The following is an 18,927-nucleotide window of genomic DNA, read 5'->3' as shown; positions in this document are numbered from 1 at the left end:
CAATATTGTTATTAAATTTAAATTAACTTTGATTAGACAAGATTTTTATAGCTAATTCAAATTAATAAAATGATATTGTAAATCGAATGTATCTGGGGGCACGGTAGTGCACCCGCCAAGACGAGAAAAAAAAAAAAAACGAAAAGCACTACCTATCTTTTCTCGAAGTGCTTCGTCGTTTTTTTGAATCTTGGCAACATTTTACATGAAAATGTTTTTGGTGGGATATTTTTAATCTGCTTTTGCAATATCAATACATACATATATATATATATATATATATATATATATATATATATATATATATATATAATGGTTATTCGACGTCATAGACGTGAATTAGCTATGAAATAAAAACAATGTAAAACGATGTCTAATTAATAACACGTCACATTACTCTCGCCATCATCGTTTCGAAATAAATGTACTAAAACTGTGTAGTTATTTAATGTCATTAAACTAGATATTCCAATTTTAATTGTTAAGATATAAGTGACACTAAAATATAACAAAAAAGTAATGTGCAATGTAATAATAACTATATATCAGGCATTTTGCTCATAAATAAAATGTTATTCATATTATTATATGTCATATGCAGTCGTAATAAATAACTGAAGTTTTAAATATATTAATTAATGTAATATGTGTTATTTCATTGATGTTGCATATGAAATAAATGTTGAATATCATTGTTACTTGTTTTATTGGTCGTTTTCTTATAACATACTACAAACCATGGCGTTATTAATTCCTACTTAGTTTAGTTATTATAACGTTACAAGGAAAATAATAAATGGAAATTAAAGAAAAACGTATTAAAAACATTTTTTGAGTCAAAGGCGATGTCTAATTAGTTGGTGTGGAAACAGACAATATTTAACTTAAAATTGTATAGTTTAAAATAAAACTTTATAGGTATTCTTTTCTAATCTTGTTTTTCGAAACGACTGGTATATACATCGGTTAATACAAACGCTATAATTTAGTTATGCTGAGCGCGGAGGCGATTTAAAAATATAACATCCGGTGCAAAACTACTGCGAGAGACCGACGGCAGCGCGACGATTCTATAATATTAGATATTCTTGTAAAAATATGAAGTCTATTTACTATCTAAATAATTTTTTTTATTTATTTCATAATATATATATATATATATATATATATATATATATATATATATATATATGTGTGTGTGTGTGTGTGTGTGTGTGTGTATGTGTATGTTTGTGTGTATGTGTGTGGGTATGTGTGTAAAATCAACATTTTAAAATCAAGGAAATTTCTAATTATTGTCAAGTTCAACATTATTATAAAATTACTTACTCATTGTTTGATTTCGTCGAAGTAAAATGTTTTATAACGCCGAGACTGTACACTCTTGAGTATTGGGTTCTTTGTCTCAAATAATTGTGTTTGCTCGCAAACGAAAAAAAAAACCGACTTCAATTACATCGACAAGTAATACAACGCAGATCGACGAAAAAATAGTCAAGCAACTACGCGTTATCAAAGATTACTCAAAAAGTAGTTATCAGATCTCGATAAATTTATATGTGACCACATGACAAACATCAGCTTTCGAATAAATTAAAAATTATCAAAATCGGTACACCCAGTAAAAAGTTATTGCGGATTTTCGAGAGTTTCCCTCGATTTCTGGGATCCCATCATCAGATCCTGGTTCCTTATCACGGTACCAAACTAAGGATATCCCCTTTCCAACAAAAAAAGAATTATCAAAATCGGTACATCCAGTAAAAAGTTATTGCGGATTTTCAAGAAGTTCCCTCGATTTCTCTGGGATCCCATCATCAGCAGGGCTATTCTGTAAATAACAATTTCGATATCGAGCTTCACCTGAGTGACAGTGCTCATTTCGAAAGCGAACCCACTTCACCTTGGTTTGGAATTCTGCAAACATTCCGTACGCACAAGCGATGTGAAGTGAGTGTCGAATAGAAGAGCGGCAATTTAGAGCTGTGTTTATTTTATCGATATTCTTTTCTTATGACTTTATTTTAGAATATGTGCATGAAGTCAAGTATCGAATCAAGTCTCGAATTGTGATGTGTGAAGCGGTAAATCGCCTTACAGAATACCCAAATCATACTATTAAATGTCAACGTTCTCACGCAACAGGGTTCGACTCGTCGCCGCACTCACAAGTGTGGCGCTACGGGACTGTCGAGTTTTAATGAATACGAATTTGATATCTCACCGCGGATTCCGCTGTCGAGACACGAAAATGTTCTTACAGAATAGCACTACAGATCCTGGTTTCCTTATCATGGTACTAAACTTAAGATACCTTCTTTCCAACAAAAAAAGAAGTATCAAAATCGGTATATCCAGTAGAAAGTTATGTGGTATAATACAACGTAGGTCGACGAAAAAAGCGTCAAGTAAAAACGCATTATTAGATATAGCTCGAAAAGTAGTTGTTAGATCTCAAATAAATTTAAATGGGACCAATTGGCACACACCACCTTTCGATTAAAATAAAATTTGTCGAAATCGCTCCACCCAGTCAAAAGTTCTGATGTAACATACATAAAAAAAAAATACAGTCGAATTGAGAACCTCCTCCTTTTTTGGAAGTCGGTTAAAAAAGAACTCTCATAGCAGTGTCCATTAAGGTTCTTTGATAGGATCATAAAATCTATGAAAAGTAATCAGGTAATTTTTCAATACTAATTAACTTATTTACTAGCATGTATTTAATTTCAATACAAACAGATATCAGAAAGTGCCAATGAATTTGTTTAAAAATTTTAATTGAGTTAAGAGTTACATATACCATTACGTAAAAAAATAATAACTATCTGCATCGGAATCAGACGAGACGTCTGTAAGTATAACTAAAGCCCTATCACGAACTGGACCACATCTGCGACGACATCGACATAGCGCATTGCAACCGCAAACGCAAGATTGTGAAATCTCTCTTGAACAAAATACTTCATAAGCGCACTTTTTTCACTCAATGAATTCTTTGGTGTTATAAGCAATGACCAAAACGAGAGTTGTAAGGAGATTTGCGTTATAACTTGTTTTCTGTCTGTTTCTGGCAGCATAGTTTTAAAGCAAATAAACTAATTCGGATTGAAACTGACTCTATTTAAAATATAACAACTAGATTACACGCTTAATTAATAGAAATATTCTAAAAATTGTCGTGAATAATAAAGTTTCAATTGAAATTAAAATTTAATACTACGCTCCTCTTGACGCCGCGTTGACGCAACGGTTACAGCCGTGGATTGTACCTGTTGCGCTGGCGGTTGCGGGTTCGATCCCCGCACATGACAAACATGTGCGGGGTATGTTGTATTGGCCATACAGGTGTTTGCCGTGGTCTGGGTGTTTGTGCAGTCCTTGTGGGTCTCCCCACCGTACCTCGGAGAGCACGTTAAGCCGTCGGTCCCGGTCGTTATCATATACACCTGATAGCGATCGTTACTCATAGTAGGGAATATATCCGCCAACCCGCATTGGAGCAGCGTGGTGGACTAAGCTCTGATCCTTCTGATATCACAGGCTGAAGCGTACTACGCTCCTCCACGAATAAGGTTTATCAATATTGTTTATTACCTGTACGATTGACATTAAATTACGTCTTTTCACTTGATAATCACCTTATAATAAGTACATCAGTAATTATGCCGTTTGTTAAAAATACCATCATAATTATCAGCTAAACAGATAAAAGTTGCATAATACACAAAATTTATTTATATCTATACAAATAAATAAATATAACGATAGACACAGTTTTAATTTCGACAGCAGACGGTTCAGACTCTGATATTTTTACTGCTTTGTAAAATTCGGATTCGTCAAATTATATTTAACATTTTATAATTGCTTAGAATACTTTAGATTCCAAAGTTTATAACAGCAACAGGTAAACGAAGTGCATCGTCTACGATATATGTGTAAGTAGTTGTATACCAACGGTATGTTATTTGGGTGGAAACCTGCACAACATCACCCTGGTGTGTTTACATGCTGCATTCATGTATTGAGGATTGCTCTTAGATTGTCTAAACATTATAACAAGTACATTTAATGTGGTATCTGTGTGACAAATTCAATTCTTTAAGAATACCAAGGCTATGTCGAAAATACTTACAAAAATTTCATGTGATCATGTCATTAAATTACTTGGAGCCGCATCCGTCACACTATCCGTATTCACTTTTCGTATACAACTGATAATAAATGAATAATTTCGGTAAACGGCGTCGTGAAATGGTTCGCAAATTATAAAAATATGTTTCTAAGCAACTTTTTATTCAGATGTGATTCTATACAACCTCTTGTCTACCTCTCTTGCCCTAATTATTAAGTCCGGACAGGTCAGATTAACTTGCTTCGAATTATTAAAAGCGATCCTATCAACGAATTGATAACAAGCAGTAGTACCTTTTATCCTTTACGGTGTTTATAAGTTTCGACCAATAAATGCTGAAATAGTTCAACTAGTTTCAAATTCATAAGTGAAGTAAAAAAAATAGTCTTTCTACGCAAGACAGCTTAAATAATAATTATAAACGTTTACTTTTAGTACAATATAATATTGTAAGTTTGTATTATGATGTAGGTATGGGACGAAGGTCACACTAAGTCGCAAACAGACAGTTTGCGTTGCCCGCGTCGTCCGCGCCTCTTGCGCACCCGTCCGTCACCGCTGACGAGTGTCGATACGGGGCAGCACTCGCGCTCAGTCATAAGCGCGGGACTGACGCGAGTGTGCCTTTTCGATATGCGCAATACTGTGCTTACAATTAGTTTATTTTCTTGCCTCCGACGTTACGTTAATTTACGTATGCTAGTGCTGCGGAAAACTGTCACAAACAGTGAATATCTAATATAAGTGTCAATTATGTTGTTACTTCTTCTAAGCAGATCTGCTATGAGGTTGGTAATATTATTTCCTATTTTATTACGAATAAACGAAGGTAATGTACTGACAGAACTTGGCATGTAATCAGAGTTTTGAAACAAAACACGTGCCACTTGAATTACTATATTCATATTTATTAATAATGTATAGCACTTAACCGTTCGTTGAGATTTGTTCTAAAAACCATCAGACTCAAAATATAAGCACATTTACAGTAGATATACTTATTTATTTTACAGTTGCATAAATTTTATCTTTTACTGTAAATTAAATAATACCTAGTTTTTATATTTAACGTGTAAAATTTGCCTATGTGTTTCATTTTGCAAGATGAGGCGACTATAACCAATAAAAGATATAGATTATGGTTATTAATAAAATAATAAAACATCAAAATACCAGGAGAAATAAATTAAAGTAACAAACAATATTCCATTCAAACAATAGGTAATGTAATCTAACGAAAGTTAATTAAGGTAAATATATATTTTTTTTTATGTAACAAAAACATTTAAACAACGATTTACGCGCTCAACAATGTTGTTACAATGATTAATCGATGAAAGCCAATCATCTCATAAATTGAACAAACATAGCGGGATTTCGTGAGTTTATTACGTTTCGTGGCACATAATTGTATTCGGTTCAATAGTAACATTGTACGATAAGTAAACAAGCGGTGGAAACATATTAAATTCCTACCACACATATTTTTCTTGCTGCTATGAATGATGTGAATTTATGTAAAATAATATCAAAACTAAACAGACATACTGCTTTGACTAAGACCTAAAATCTTGTTCCCTTGCAAAGTCAATTTACTGTTTTCTAACCTAAAATAATTAATTTACCGCCTAATATTTCATACACTAATACTCGTACGTCAATCAATACTCCATATTGTATTTTATTAGTGTATTTAAATATTTGCCCATGTTTCGTTTGTACCTCAGCTATGATTAATATTCAAATGTAATGAAAACAAATATAGACACACTAAATACCTATAAAACGTACGTATGTATTATAAAACACACTACAACTGTAATACCGCAATACGTGAACCTTGCTAATTTCTATCGCTTTAACTCAACCTTAAAAGAACAATCCGACCGTGTTGAGGCTTTACAGATCTGAGATCACTAGTAGATTGTTTTTTCTCTGTGTCTAATATTCTGAACCTGTGAATTCTCGACAGTGAAACCACCAACGAAATAAAAATGTTATTCACATACTCGTTTTAAATGCAATTTCTAAATATTGTCCGCACGGCTGTAATAAAATTTCGTTTTTGCTTCGCCATCTATATTTATTTAACAGCTGTAAAAAATTCCCTTCACTGACGGCATTTCCTCGATATAAATTCGTTTATTATTACAGAGTTGTAATAACTATTAGAGCGGTTGTTGATCCATCTTTGGACCAGCAGCTTCGTGCGACGCAGGAAACAACCAGTTCACCTTAATTCGATTAACTAATATATCGTATTCGTTGTGTTACAAAGCAACACTAGAAAAAAAAATGATTATTACTAAGATAGTTTTCAACAATGTAACTTGATTGTTGCATTAAATGTAATATCAATATAAATAGAAACAAAACAAGTTGCGTGTCCGGTTAACACAAATCTCTTAGTAATATTTACTTGACTAACAATAATACGAGTAAAAGGATTGGTTAAACCGGTTTTATCCTGAACTTTGAATTTGCTTTGTGAACTAAATATTTCTCCTAAGAGATGAGTTTTCAAGGTACATTATAGTATTACAGTTAATGATGACTACAGTTCAAAACCAAGTTGATGGAAATAATGTATTTTTTATTTAGATTTAGATTGTAATTTATGTTTTGGATTGACAACTAGCATGTTTAGTATAGTTATAAAAAAAAATTAAGATCATAATTAACTTTAGTTTATTCAGTATTTGATTAGCATCAGCAGCAAGTTCTCTAGTTTATACTTTGTATTTTATAACCTCTACTTTTTCGGGATATAAAGACTAAAGTAAATATATTTTAATATTAAGGAACCGGTTTTAGCTAAAAAAATTAACATTTTGCCAGAACATTCGAGAGTTTTGGTATGTCATCAAACGAATTTAAATATTGAAATATATGATAGGCATATATTAATTTGTTTTTCATTCATACGAATTTTTAAACTGGTATCAGTGTTTATGTATGTGAGCGGAAATATCTAGATCCAATTAAAATTGTTTCGAATAAAATATTATTAAATTCAACTACCACAGGAATATATGTACAATAATTGTGTTTGCTCGCAAACGAAAAAACCGACTTCAATTACATCGACAAGTACCTAATAAGACAACGTCTACTAGCACTAGTCGTCACTACGATTTTCGAGGGTTTCCCTTGATTTCTCCGGGGTTCCATCATCAGATCCTGGTTTCCTTATCATAGTACCACACTTGGGATATCTCGTTTCAAATGAAAAAAGAATCATCACAATCGGTTCATAAACGACGAAGTTATCCCCGAACATACATTATTATTACATATACGGTCGAACTGGGCAACCTCCTCGGAGTCGGTTAAAAATATGTGCGTGCGTGGCTTGCCCAAAAATATTTTTATCAATCCTCGAATTATCTAAATTATACCTATATTGAGAATGTTATGAACCTCGTTCTAAGCCTTCTCTTAGTTTTCAATTTTATTTTGATATAGGTATGTGTTTTTCTACTGTATATATTTTACAATCTTAATATATATAAATCTCGTGTCACAATGTTTGTCCTCAATGGACTCCTAAACCACTTAACCGATTATAATAAAATTCGCTCACCATGTGCAGTTCGATCCAACTTAAAAGATAGGCTATATTTTATTTTGATATATTATGTTATTATTATATTTCAGAAAAATAAGGTGATACGAAGTTCGCCAGGTCAGCTAGTTGTATATATTTTTAGGTTCAGTGTATATATTTTTACGCGCTCCGACTTATTCGAAGACTTAATTTCAACACATCTAATGGTTAACGGTAAACAAGCGTAAGCAGTAGGTACAGTTTATTTATGTTATTTAAATATTACCTGGACGTGCTCGCTTGCATATGTTGCGCATTAGATGCTTTAAAATCTCCTCTAATTGTTTCTCGGCCAAATCGAGAGAGCTATCATTTAAATTCATGGAACTATAACTCTATGCTATAGATTACCTTAGCCTAGAACCCTAACAAGACTAGCAAATTATTAAGATAATCTAAGAAAATAAAATACACAAATCACTATCGATATTACATGAATAGGTCACAAGAAGCTAAAAGTATATTTGAAAAAAGAATCCTATACTATCATGCCCGCTCTTGGCCAACAGTTATTTAGTCCTGCGTTACATCTATTTTTTGTAATGTATACCAATAAGGCAAATTTTCAATTTAAACGTGCCAAGATATATAGCAGTATCTTTTCGTTTAAGATTATTTTTATGGAATATCACGTTTTCTTACATGAACTATATACATTAGGTCGTTGTTATTGATTTTAAAGTTTTTATATAAATATCGAATCGAAAATCAACATGACATAAACTGCTTTATAAATAATGACAAAACCGCTGACGTAATCTCTATAAAACACATATTATATGGATACAAGGAACCTTGAATTTTGCTAATGTGTGAAGCACACCTTGTGTTAGTTGGATATTTTACAAAAAGAACATTTTTTTATCAATTATCGCATATATAATTTTTTTTACACAACAGACACGAGTTTCATATTATTCAAAGCGATATTAAAATTTTTGCGGACGCTCGACACTGGATAAGTATATGATAATTATTGCTTCGAAAGTGCCCGTGTAAGTGTAACTATATATTCTAACAATACAATGTTTACCGCATGTATCAAATATCGTCGAATATTAAATTCATAACAGCGATAACCAGTGTCAAATATAATAATAACATTTCTTGCTGACACTTAGGATCCGTTATTATTAAACAAATATTTACAGGAATGCTTACGTCCTATTAAACTTATAGTTACGTAGATAGAGTACTTAGATGTTTATATTAACATAAATATAAACATCTAAGTGACGATCGTCTCAATGTTTAAGCTCAGATATATCAGATATATAAATATATCCGGATAAACTCTTGTGAGTTTTCGTGGCAGGCTTATGAATAAGTGTTAAGTATGTGTTTTTTTGTATTTTTGAACAAATAAAAACAAAGATAATACATACTTATATTTAGATGCATTGTAGACCATTACTAATATAACAAACGTAAACAAAAATCGCCATGAACTATTTAAAACTATCAATATAAAAATAAAAATAAATTGTCTGACACTGATATCACGTAACACAAAACAAAAAAAATAGTTTCGCTGTTTTTGCGTTTTTAATAGGTATCATTAATCTGCTTCCATGAGATAAAATGTGACCCTGTTTGCCTACAACTTTTCTCAATGTACATGTCTTTACGCAAAAAAAAAAGAAATTAAAATCTGATTAGAAAATAATAAATCTCTCTGAATCTGATTATGAAATTATGCTGAGACAATAAATAACAAACTCTGTCACTTCTCAATATAAAAGTGAAGGATAAATATAAAATTACAGACATGTGTAGTAAATTTATATTTCTAATAATCGCTGAATTAATAACATTTACAAAACTATTCTAAGCGGACACAAGTTATGAACAAAACGACATCTTCAACGTAACATATGAGACCTATACCTACACCCAGGCAATACCCAATTTACAAAACTTAATTATCTTTCAAAACGTATACATTCATAACAAATACATAGTATTTTTTATTTACAGGCATCATAGATATAGGGAAATACGACAAGCATATCTACAGTTGACTATCCTCTCAAGGTATTTTGAAATATCGGACTGTATAGTCGGACTACCGTAGGTGTAGTAACGTATTTTTATGAACCTTTAAACTCTAATATATATAATAATTATAATAAGGAAAAATAAATATGAGTTTTAAAACACTGACTTAAAATTGATCATGTGCTGTGAACGTTGTATATAAAGACATTCTGTAGTATATTTAGTATCAGCTAGTTTCCTATAACACATTCCGCTGACATTAAAAAATAATGACTATTGAGAAATAAGTAATTAATATCATTAATAATTTTGATTCATGAAATTCATTTTTTTTTAAATATATCTTTAAAATATAGACTTTGAAACAGTACGTGCATGAAAACAATAAAAAATATTATTATGTACTATGCTTTATGTAGTTTTTTTTTTCAAAAAATTTCTTATGTGGGTAGGTATATGTATATTATCGTAGTTATAATAGTGCTTGCATGTATGCTTTAATATCAATTTCGTCCAGATTCTACTACTACGTTAAACTGTTCTTTCAAAATCTTAATGGCTTTTTAAACTAGTAAAGTTAGTGACTTTTCTTGACATGTTTAGCTTTTTAGAGTTTTAGTCTTCTTACGGAAAAATGCATATTTTAACTTTAAACAACAAGAATAAAGATTACATTTACATGCAATAATTCGAAATCTACACTGTAAGCGAATACAAACGTGGTAATAACGTCTTTCAAATGCCGTAATTTTTAAACAATACTGGCGTACTTAAGTCTTACTCACACGTTTAATTATGAATCACGATTTTCTTGACTCAGCAATCAAATTTAGGCTTATACTTGGGATGATGATATCTTTACTATTTATTACAAACTGTTTATTTACATAATGGTTAAAAAGTTGTTTCATTTTGGTTTCGGGCTATTAGATACATTGCATATTTTTACTTATTGTACTTCTAGGTAAACTACTTTTATGTGATAGACATAAGTAACGAGTTAAGGGACTAAAGAAATAAAAATAATGGCGTTACAGTTCATAAGTTATATAAACAACATCTTTTTCTATCAGTACATCACGTTCACGGCGCGACACTTGAAATACCGAGACAGTAACAATCTGCAACCATAAATCCAACACTATCTTTAAAATTCACAAATAGCGTCATGGCAAGTTTTAATTAGCATAGCCAGAAGACGCGTCAATTTGTACCTATAGGTACTACTCTCATTACAGCAAATTCTTGCGATATATATAAATATCGCGGCAGTTAACTCGAAGGGTGCGCCTCGAGGTAAAGGAATGTCGATGCGAATTATAAAATGTCAAACAAAATACAATATCAGTAAAATAGATTTGCTTGTTTCGACTTCTAACATAACACAACTATACATAAATTACTATATCTTTGATAACTATCCAATAATGCTCATTATATTATTTTCAATAAATAATAAATAATTAATTAAAGATCATAAGGTCACCGTTAGATTTAATTACATTAAAGATTCTAATAAGCTTTGTCTACGTTTTATGTAAAAACAATATAATAATTTCAATATCAAATTAGACTTGATATTTGATGGACATGGGACCTTTGATGGACAATAATAAATTACGGCAACTAAGAAACACTCATTTAATTGTTAAAATTGCTCATAGGTATTTGTTATCTTACGACATCGAAAATTGTTTAAATAAATACAACAAAACAAATTATATAATGCAAAAATCCTACCTATCGTTAATTTTCAGTTCAATTTCATTTTTCGTAGTATCAGGTGATTCTGTATGGGTAAGTACTAAAGTATAAAGAGAAAAAGATGTATCTATACAAATAAATAAAATTGGAGTGTCTATTTGTAATATTAAAATAACCGTTTTTGAATAAATGCATATGGATTTATACACGGTAAATATACCAAAATAACATTTTAAACAATTTTTCTCAGTTTGTCTGTCTGTCAGTCTGTTTGTTCCAGCTAATCTCTGAAACGGGTGGACCGATTTTGACTGGACACACGGGCACAAAGTATTTAATAAGTGTGTGGGAAATTAGGGTAGCCGCGTGGTATTATCGACACAAAGCCGCCATCGCACAACCTCGCTAAAATCACACATAAAGTACTTTAGTATTTTATTTGTGAACTACCTAGCATATCTGATAACGCTTCCGATAACGAGACTTATCTGACTCACACAGTTTGATACTCTTCCAGTGAATAGGCATCGTTACAATCATACGCGTCATTTGTGCTTTCGCCAATGAATATAGTGAGTTTATAGAATATATTATTGAAGAAAATTACTCTTTTTGAAGCAATAGAAATAAATTTGTGCTTGTGACGATATAAAAATGAAATCGTATCTCATATGTGGTATTTAAATTAGTTCGCCAAAATACAAATTGTTATTTACAATGTTGGTTCTAAGTTCTAATTAGACTTGACAATTTTCTTGATAGCTCAAATAGCTTGGTATTTACGGACGATTATATTTGATTTTGTAACTACAAAAATGAAAGTAGTTGTTTGTAACTACAAATAATGTTCATGGGAAATTATTAATGAAATAGATGCGTATTTTAAGACGCTCTTGGTTGACGGATAAAAAGGATAAATAATAATAATCGATATAGGCCATAATTATCGCACACTTGAGTATAATAGATTATTAATAAAAAGGTGATAAAAATGGTGAAACAACAAATGCAACTAAGAAAATTGCGCAAAAGTAGAGGATTTCAAATACTAAAATAATTATAGCGTATAAACTCATTCAGATTTCAATATGAAAGACGTTCAAGTACTTCGTAGGTATTACTGTAGGCGGCGAACTAATTTCAACCCTATTTTTCAATTGTATAAACGTGAGCGATCGTTTGAAATATGACGCATATACTTACAGATAATGCAGCTAAAAAGCATTTTTCAATCAAAGAAGTCGTTCAATATAGAGATATATTGAACGACTTCTTAGCAACTAATTTTAATTCATTTATTTAAAGTATAGTGCCGTGAATGACAGCACGCTATACTGATGTCGTGTAGATTTTTAAATAATAATAATAATGATTTATTTTCCACTACAGTCATGTTGATACAATGAAACCTTATCTTATTATATTTTATCCATATATATTTTAGAGGGATAGCATTAATTTACAATATCTTACAAAAAATATGATGGTCCATTTTCAGAGCTCCAGACAAACTGCAATGGTAACTTGACATGGTCAGGATGCTGAGTGCGACGTGGTGGCTACGGATAGCGCTGTTGCTGACGCAAACGCTCGCGCAGCACGCCGTGCCTACTGCCTGTGAGGACGACGCTTGTCGGTGCGACTCTTTCACCAGACTCATATGCCATTGCACCGGAGAATATGAGGCAAGCATTATTCCGTATCACGAATAATTATGAACCTAAGTTAATGAAATGACAAGTAAAATCATAAATATTTTATTGCACAGGAACTTACTCTGAGGCCAGATGGAGCGTACAGAGTACCTTCAACGGCAACAGCTATCACAGTTGAGGATTGTAAGCGAGTAATCTTTTTATCAGAAACAATCCGAGACCTCATTCAATTACGCACAATAGAAGTCAGAAATGTTGGCTACGTTGTTATAAACGAACGAGCTTTAGCCTGGTCGCCTTTTTCTAGAGACAACGAGGTTGATCTTGGTATTAGTATAAGAATCATCAACAGTACCGTGAACGAAATTTCTTCTTACGCAATCCAAGGGCAAATTAACGACATTTTGATCAGCGATAGCAAGATGATTACTCTCAAGCCTTATGCCTTTTCCAGTTTAACCGGAGTAAAAAGTATAGAACTAACGAACAATGTATTTACTAACGTGGAAATACAAGCTTTCAAAAAATTCACAACTGCGAACTTTATATTACGCGGTGGCGAGGCCAGAACACTTCCAAGTAGATTTTTGTCAGACGTAGAGGTGACTAATCTATTTCGAATTGAAGGAGTGACTATTGACACTTTATCTAGTTTAACATTTCTTGTCAGTTTACCAAAGAGAGTATTGATAGAAAGTAATATTATACGTGTTTTAGAAGGAGATAGTTTTCACATAACTTCAAAGGGACCTGTCACATTTAGGAATAACACGGTGTCGACCGTTGGTAAAGGTGCTTTCTTAGGACTAACAGTAGATAGAGAAGTACTGTCGGTTTTAGGACGTCAAGAACTATTAATTGACAACAATACAATGACTGATGTGATGCCTTCTTCACTGGTTTACAATAATACAACGCTGTCGCTCCGTATCGACGGATTAAATCTTAACAAGAAGTGTACCTGTCAATTAGCTGCAGAATGGCGCGAAGTTTTAAACAATCAAGGCGGTATGGTCAGTTGTTGGTACGATCTGGAAGGTCACTACATTTCCGTACCAACGTTCGTCGATAGCCGCTGCGGTTCCTTCAAACAAACTTTTTGGATTTTCGTTATTGTGGGTATTGTTTTCGTAATGCTTATAGCAGCCATTGTGATATTTTTTATAGTGCGACGTGAGAATGAAAAAAAGAAAAAAATGCAAGTAGTTCTGCCCGACGGCAAGACATACCGTGAAACTGAATTTCATATAGTCGTAGAAAGAGCAGAACTTTTGACCACAGATTTATAATCGTATTTAAGTAGTTAAAATGATCGCTGGATCTCAGGAACCAGATTGTCTCTGGTCAGTAATGTGTTCGAGGAGCAATCGCATCGAAGGTTTTGTTTAATGATTTTAAATTATGATCAAATTGATATAGTATTCTACCTCAAAATATCCTGCATAAAACTGTGCCAAGACTGTTGTTCTATTGTTCAGTATTATTCAAATTGTTGAAATATGTTATTGTGTTATTGTTATATCAAGTGTACACTAATGTACGAGTCAATAAAGTACAAACCAATTGATTTTAAACGTATAATTTTAATATTGTCTATGCCTAGCGAATGCAATGACACTGTGTTCTACAATTAACTTAGTTGCTTTAGCTGAGCGTTTTTTTTTTCAATCACATTTAAAAAAAAACAGATGAGAGTCTAACCACCTGCATAATCTCATGTAAAGGATAACTTTATTTGCACTCGGCTTATTAAAAATATCATGAACTGCAATGTGAAGGGCTATTATAGCAATTGTCATAAAATGGGAGGATAGATCGCAAGTAATTATTTGTATTTCATACATAATGTAACAGCCTTATCAATCAATGGTTAGCAGAATTTAGAGATAATAACAGTTCACGAAGAAAGCTTGGACGATTTTTACGCTTTTATTTATATTAAAAGATACAAAATTTCATGTGTATATATCACATTTCAGTTTTAATAGATGTTCCTTACTTACCTTGTACAATAAATATATGACTTAGCCATTTCGTGTTAGTAGCAAGTGTAGACTAATTTATTATAATTAATAAATAAATGTGAATAATTTGTGTATATTTCATTGACTGCTTCACTATAGAGCTCATTAACATTATGACCTTGCAATGCGAGTGTGCTAAAGATATTTAATGTAATACTGTAAACAAACATTCGTTCCGAAACCTAAAAACTAAAGCTTAACCTTTAACAAATATATCTTTCTGATAATATACTGATAATAAAACACGTAAAAAAAATTTGAAACTATATTTCCAAGAATGTCATTCTGACTGCTTTTTATTTTCAATAAGAAATGTGTATTTAATCACAGAATTTCTTAATATTTTGTGATTTTGTATATTAAATTAATACTTTTATTTATAACTATAGTGACCACCCCTCCTTCATTTCAGTTCATTCAGTACCACTCTCCTTCACTTCATTTCAGTATGTGTTATTACATTGCTCAAAAGCTGTCAAAATGACTCCACTGAGAAAGAACAACTAATGTTTAGTTAACTTTTAACATTTTTTATATTATTTAAACTGTGAATAATATACGAACGGGTTATTAATAAAGTTTAACCGACTTTAAAAAAAGAAGTCTCAATTCAACTGTACTGTTTTGTACGTTACCTTGTATTTTTTTACTGGATGTACCACCGATTTTGATGAATTTTTTTTTAATCCAAGGTATGTCATGCGGTCTCATGGAAATTTTATCAAGATTTGTCAGTACTTTTTGAATTATCTCTAATGATGAGTACTTCGTTGATAATTTTTTCGATTACCTACGTTGTTTTTGAATATGTAATTATGACTACTTTTGGACAATATAATACATAAATTTCAGCATTTCTAGTGTTAACGAATCGAATTCTAATCTAAAGATTTAAGTATTATTTTTATAAATTGTGGTTAGTTTTATATAATATACATGTAATATTAGAAATATATTTTTAACCGACTTCCAAAAAAGGAGGAGGTTCTCAATTCGACTGTATTTTTTTTTTTTTTTTATGTATGTTACATCAGAACTTTTGACTGGGTGGAGCGATTTCGACAAATTTTCTTTTAATCGAAAGGTGGTGTGTGCCAATTGGTCCCATTTAAATTTATTTGAGATCTAACAACTACTTTTCGAGCTATATCTAATAATGCGTTTTTACTTGACGCTTTTTTCATCGACCTACGTTGTATTATACCGTATAACTTTCTACTGGATGTACCGATTTTGATAATTCTTTTTTTGTTGGAAAGAAGATATCCCTAGTTTAGTACCATGATAAGAAAACTAGGATCTGATGATGGGATCCCAGAGAAATCGAGGGAACTTCTTGAAAATCCGCAATAACTTTTTATTAGGTGTACCGATTTTAATGATTTTTAATTTAATCAAAAGCCGATGTTTATCATGTGGTCACATTTAAATTTCATCGAGATCTGATAACTACTTTTTGAGTAATCTTTGGTAATGCGTTGTTACTTGACTATTTTTTCGTCGATCTACGTTGTATTATACGATGATATATATATATATATATACGATGTAATTGAAGTCGGTTTTTTTTTCGTTTGTGAGCAAACACAATTATCCACGTGTAAAGTTGCTTTTCGATTATTTGTTGCGATTATTATTAAGTTATCTACTTGTTTCTATTAAGTTACACACATCCATCAACATTTATGCAGACAGGTACCAAAAAGTAATTGTAAGCCATGTTGCTTTATAACCAACACGTCACTATACTAATAAAACTACTAGCATGTACTAATTAAACAAGCTGTCTTCTTGGTTCATAAGTAGTAAACTGATAAAATATTTTAAAAATATTTTCTTGTCCTATTTACTACGATTTTTAATAATAAATAAATAAATTATAAGTACAAAATTTGCAATATCTAGCTGAAGACACTATGGCAGGTGGGACATTAACGAAACGAAGTATTAACACCAATAAATGATTACGGAGGTCAAGTGGCAATTGTTTTAATTGTAAGATTACTGGGCAAATGAGAGATATATGAAACACGACGCATTTGTTTACTGCCGTATTGGACGAGAAAAGAAATTTTATTAAAAGAACGAAGATCACTATTTTAATCATGCAATAAAATGTTATGTAACAATCAAGTAAACATCTTAAAAGTACTAACAATACACAGGTAAAAACAAACAAAGTCTAATAATTCAACACTGATCATGAAAAATATTACAAATATTGATCACATTTATTTCCAAAATTATTTAAATATTGCGATAGCGAAATTCTTATGAAATCAGCTCTCCCCTTCCACTGTACACTATACATAACAGTCTATTAAAGTAAAACCAAGTAAAAAGTTAAAGTAACCAATTGTATTGATAGAAGAACAGTGAAAATAAATCACTTATAAGTCTTATAGGATTTTATTTTTATTTTGAAAACTCTAATTAATAATCTATGACGTAGATGTACTAATTGTTCTCACTCTGCTTAGAATATAATCGTACATAACTTGTATGCAATACCATCTAAACTCTAAAGTATAAAATAGCTAATAACTTACCCATTAACACAGCTTCGGTAGACAGTTTATAGTATATTAAACATAAACAAGCCTGTAGTAATCGCAAGGTTAAAAACATAATGCATGTAATAAAAACAACGTGACGTGTGGTTACTGTGGTTTGTGTCATTATAAGGTGAATATACATATAACCGCCTTCTAAAAGAAAGGCTGTCATATTTTTTGAACAGGGTTATTTTTAATAAGCAATATTCTTTTAGGGATGGGGACTGTGATAAAGAAATAACTATAATCTCCGTGTCTATAATTATAGGGTGGTGTTTTTAAAATAGTTTAAATTGTTATAAATACTCATAATTGAGGTCATAACATTTTTGCAACCTCTGTTGTGACACTGCCGTAAGTATGCTAATTTTGTTAAAGATAGGACTCAAGTTACAAGATTATAGTAGACTATAAACTTTGAAGTGTTTGATGAGCATTTTGACAATTTTAACATAAGGATCGCTTATATAAAGTACTATGTTTCATTTGTAGCAACACTTTAGACTGCGATCAAGCCACGAACATCTGTAATGGTCTTAACAATCATGAGCGGGGTTCGAGCCCGCAGCCCCTTGTCCAAGAGTCAGTTACTGCGACTACTGCACAAACCCGTTGTCAGGTTTAATAAACTAAGAACAATTTACCAAAATATTGATTGACCGTATAAAGAATATATCTAAGTAAATTTAGCATTAATAGCCGACATTTGTTTCGATTGTAGTGATGAGTAAAGTTACATTAACGACTAAGGGCGTAGGTTCGGACCCCGCTAGGGATTAATTCAATTCGCTCGATCAAAAACGTTTTTGTTGTATTTGTTACACTTCTTGTCTTTTTCTCCATCATATTTCATCATTACAGCCTATACAGTCCACTGCTGGACATAGGCCTTCACAATTTTACGCCAAAAATAACGTGAACTCATGTGTTTTGCCCATAGTCACCACGCTGGGCAGGCGGGTTGGTGACCGCAGGGCTGGCTTTGTCACACCGAAGACGCTGCTGCCCGACTTCGGCCTGTGTGTTTCAAAGCCAGCAGTTGATTGGTTATCCCGCCACCGGTCGGCTTTTTAAGTCCCAAGGTGGTAGCGGAACCGTGTTATCCCTCAGTCGCCTCCACGGGAAGCGAGGGGGTGGCCATATTCTTTAGTACCGTAGCCACACAGTACATCATACTTATTGTTTGTATAAGGATCTAACAATGACTGTCAATCTTAGTAGAAAAATTATTCACCAACCTACACCC

At 31.9% G+C, this 18,927-nt stretch overlaps 1 protein-coding gene across 1 annotated transcript in view; it reads right to left on the bottom strand.

Annotated features, from left to right (window-relative positions):
- LOC123668531 (E3 ubiquitin-protein ligase MYCBP2) overlaps positions 1 to 18,927 on the bottom strand; it is a 95,426-nt gene that overhangs the window by 51,116 nt on the left and 25,383 nt on the right. The window lies entirely within an intron of this gene.

The sequence above is a fragment of the Melitaea cinxia genome, chromosome Z, assembly GCF_905220565.1.
Source record: "Melitaea cinxia chromosome Z, ilMelCinx1.1, whole genome shotgun sequence".
Taxonomy (NCBI): Eukaryota; Metazoa; Arthropoda; class Insecta; order Lepidoptera; family Nymphalidae; genus Melitaea; species Melitaea cinxia.
This window is presented reverse-complemented; position numbering and strand designations above follow the sequence as displayed.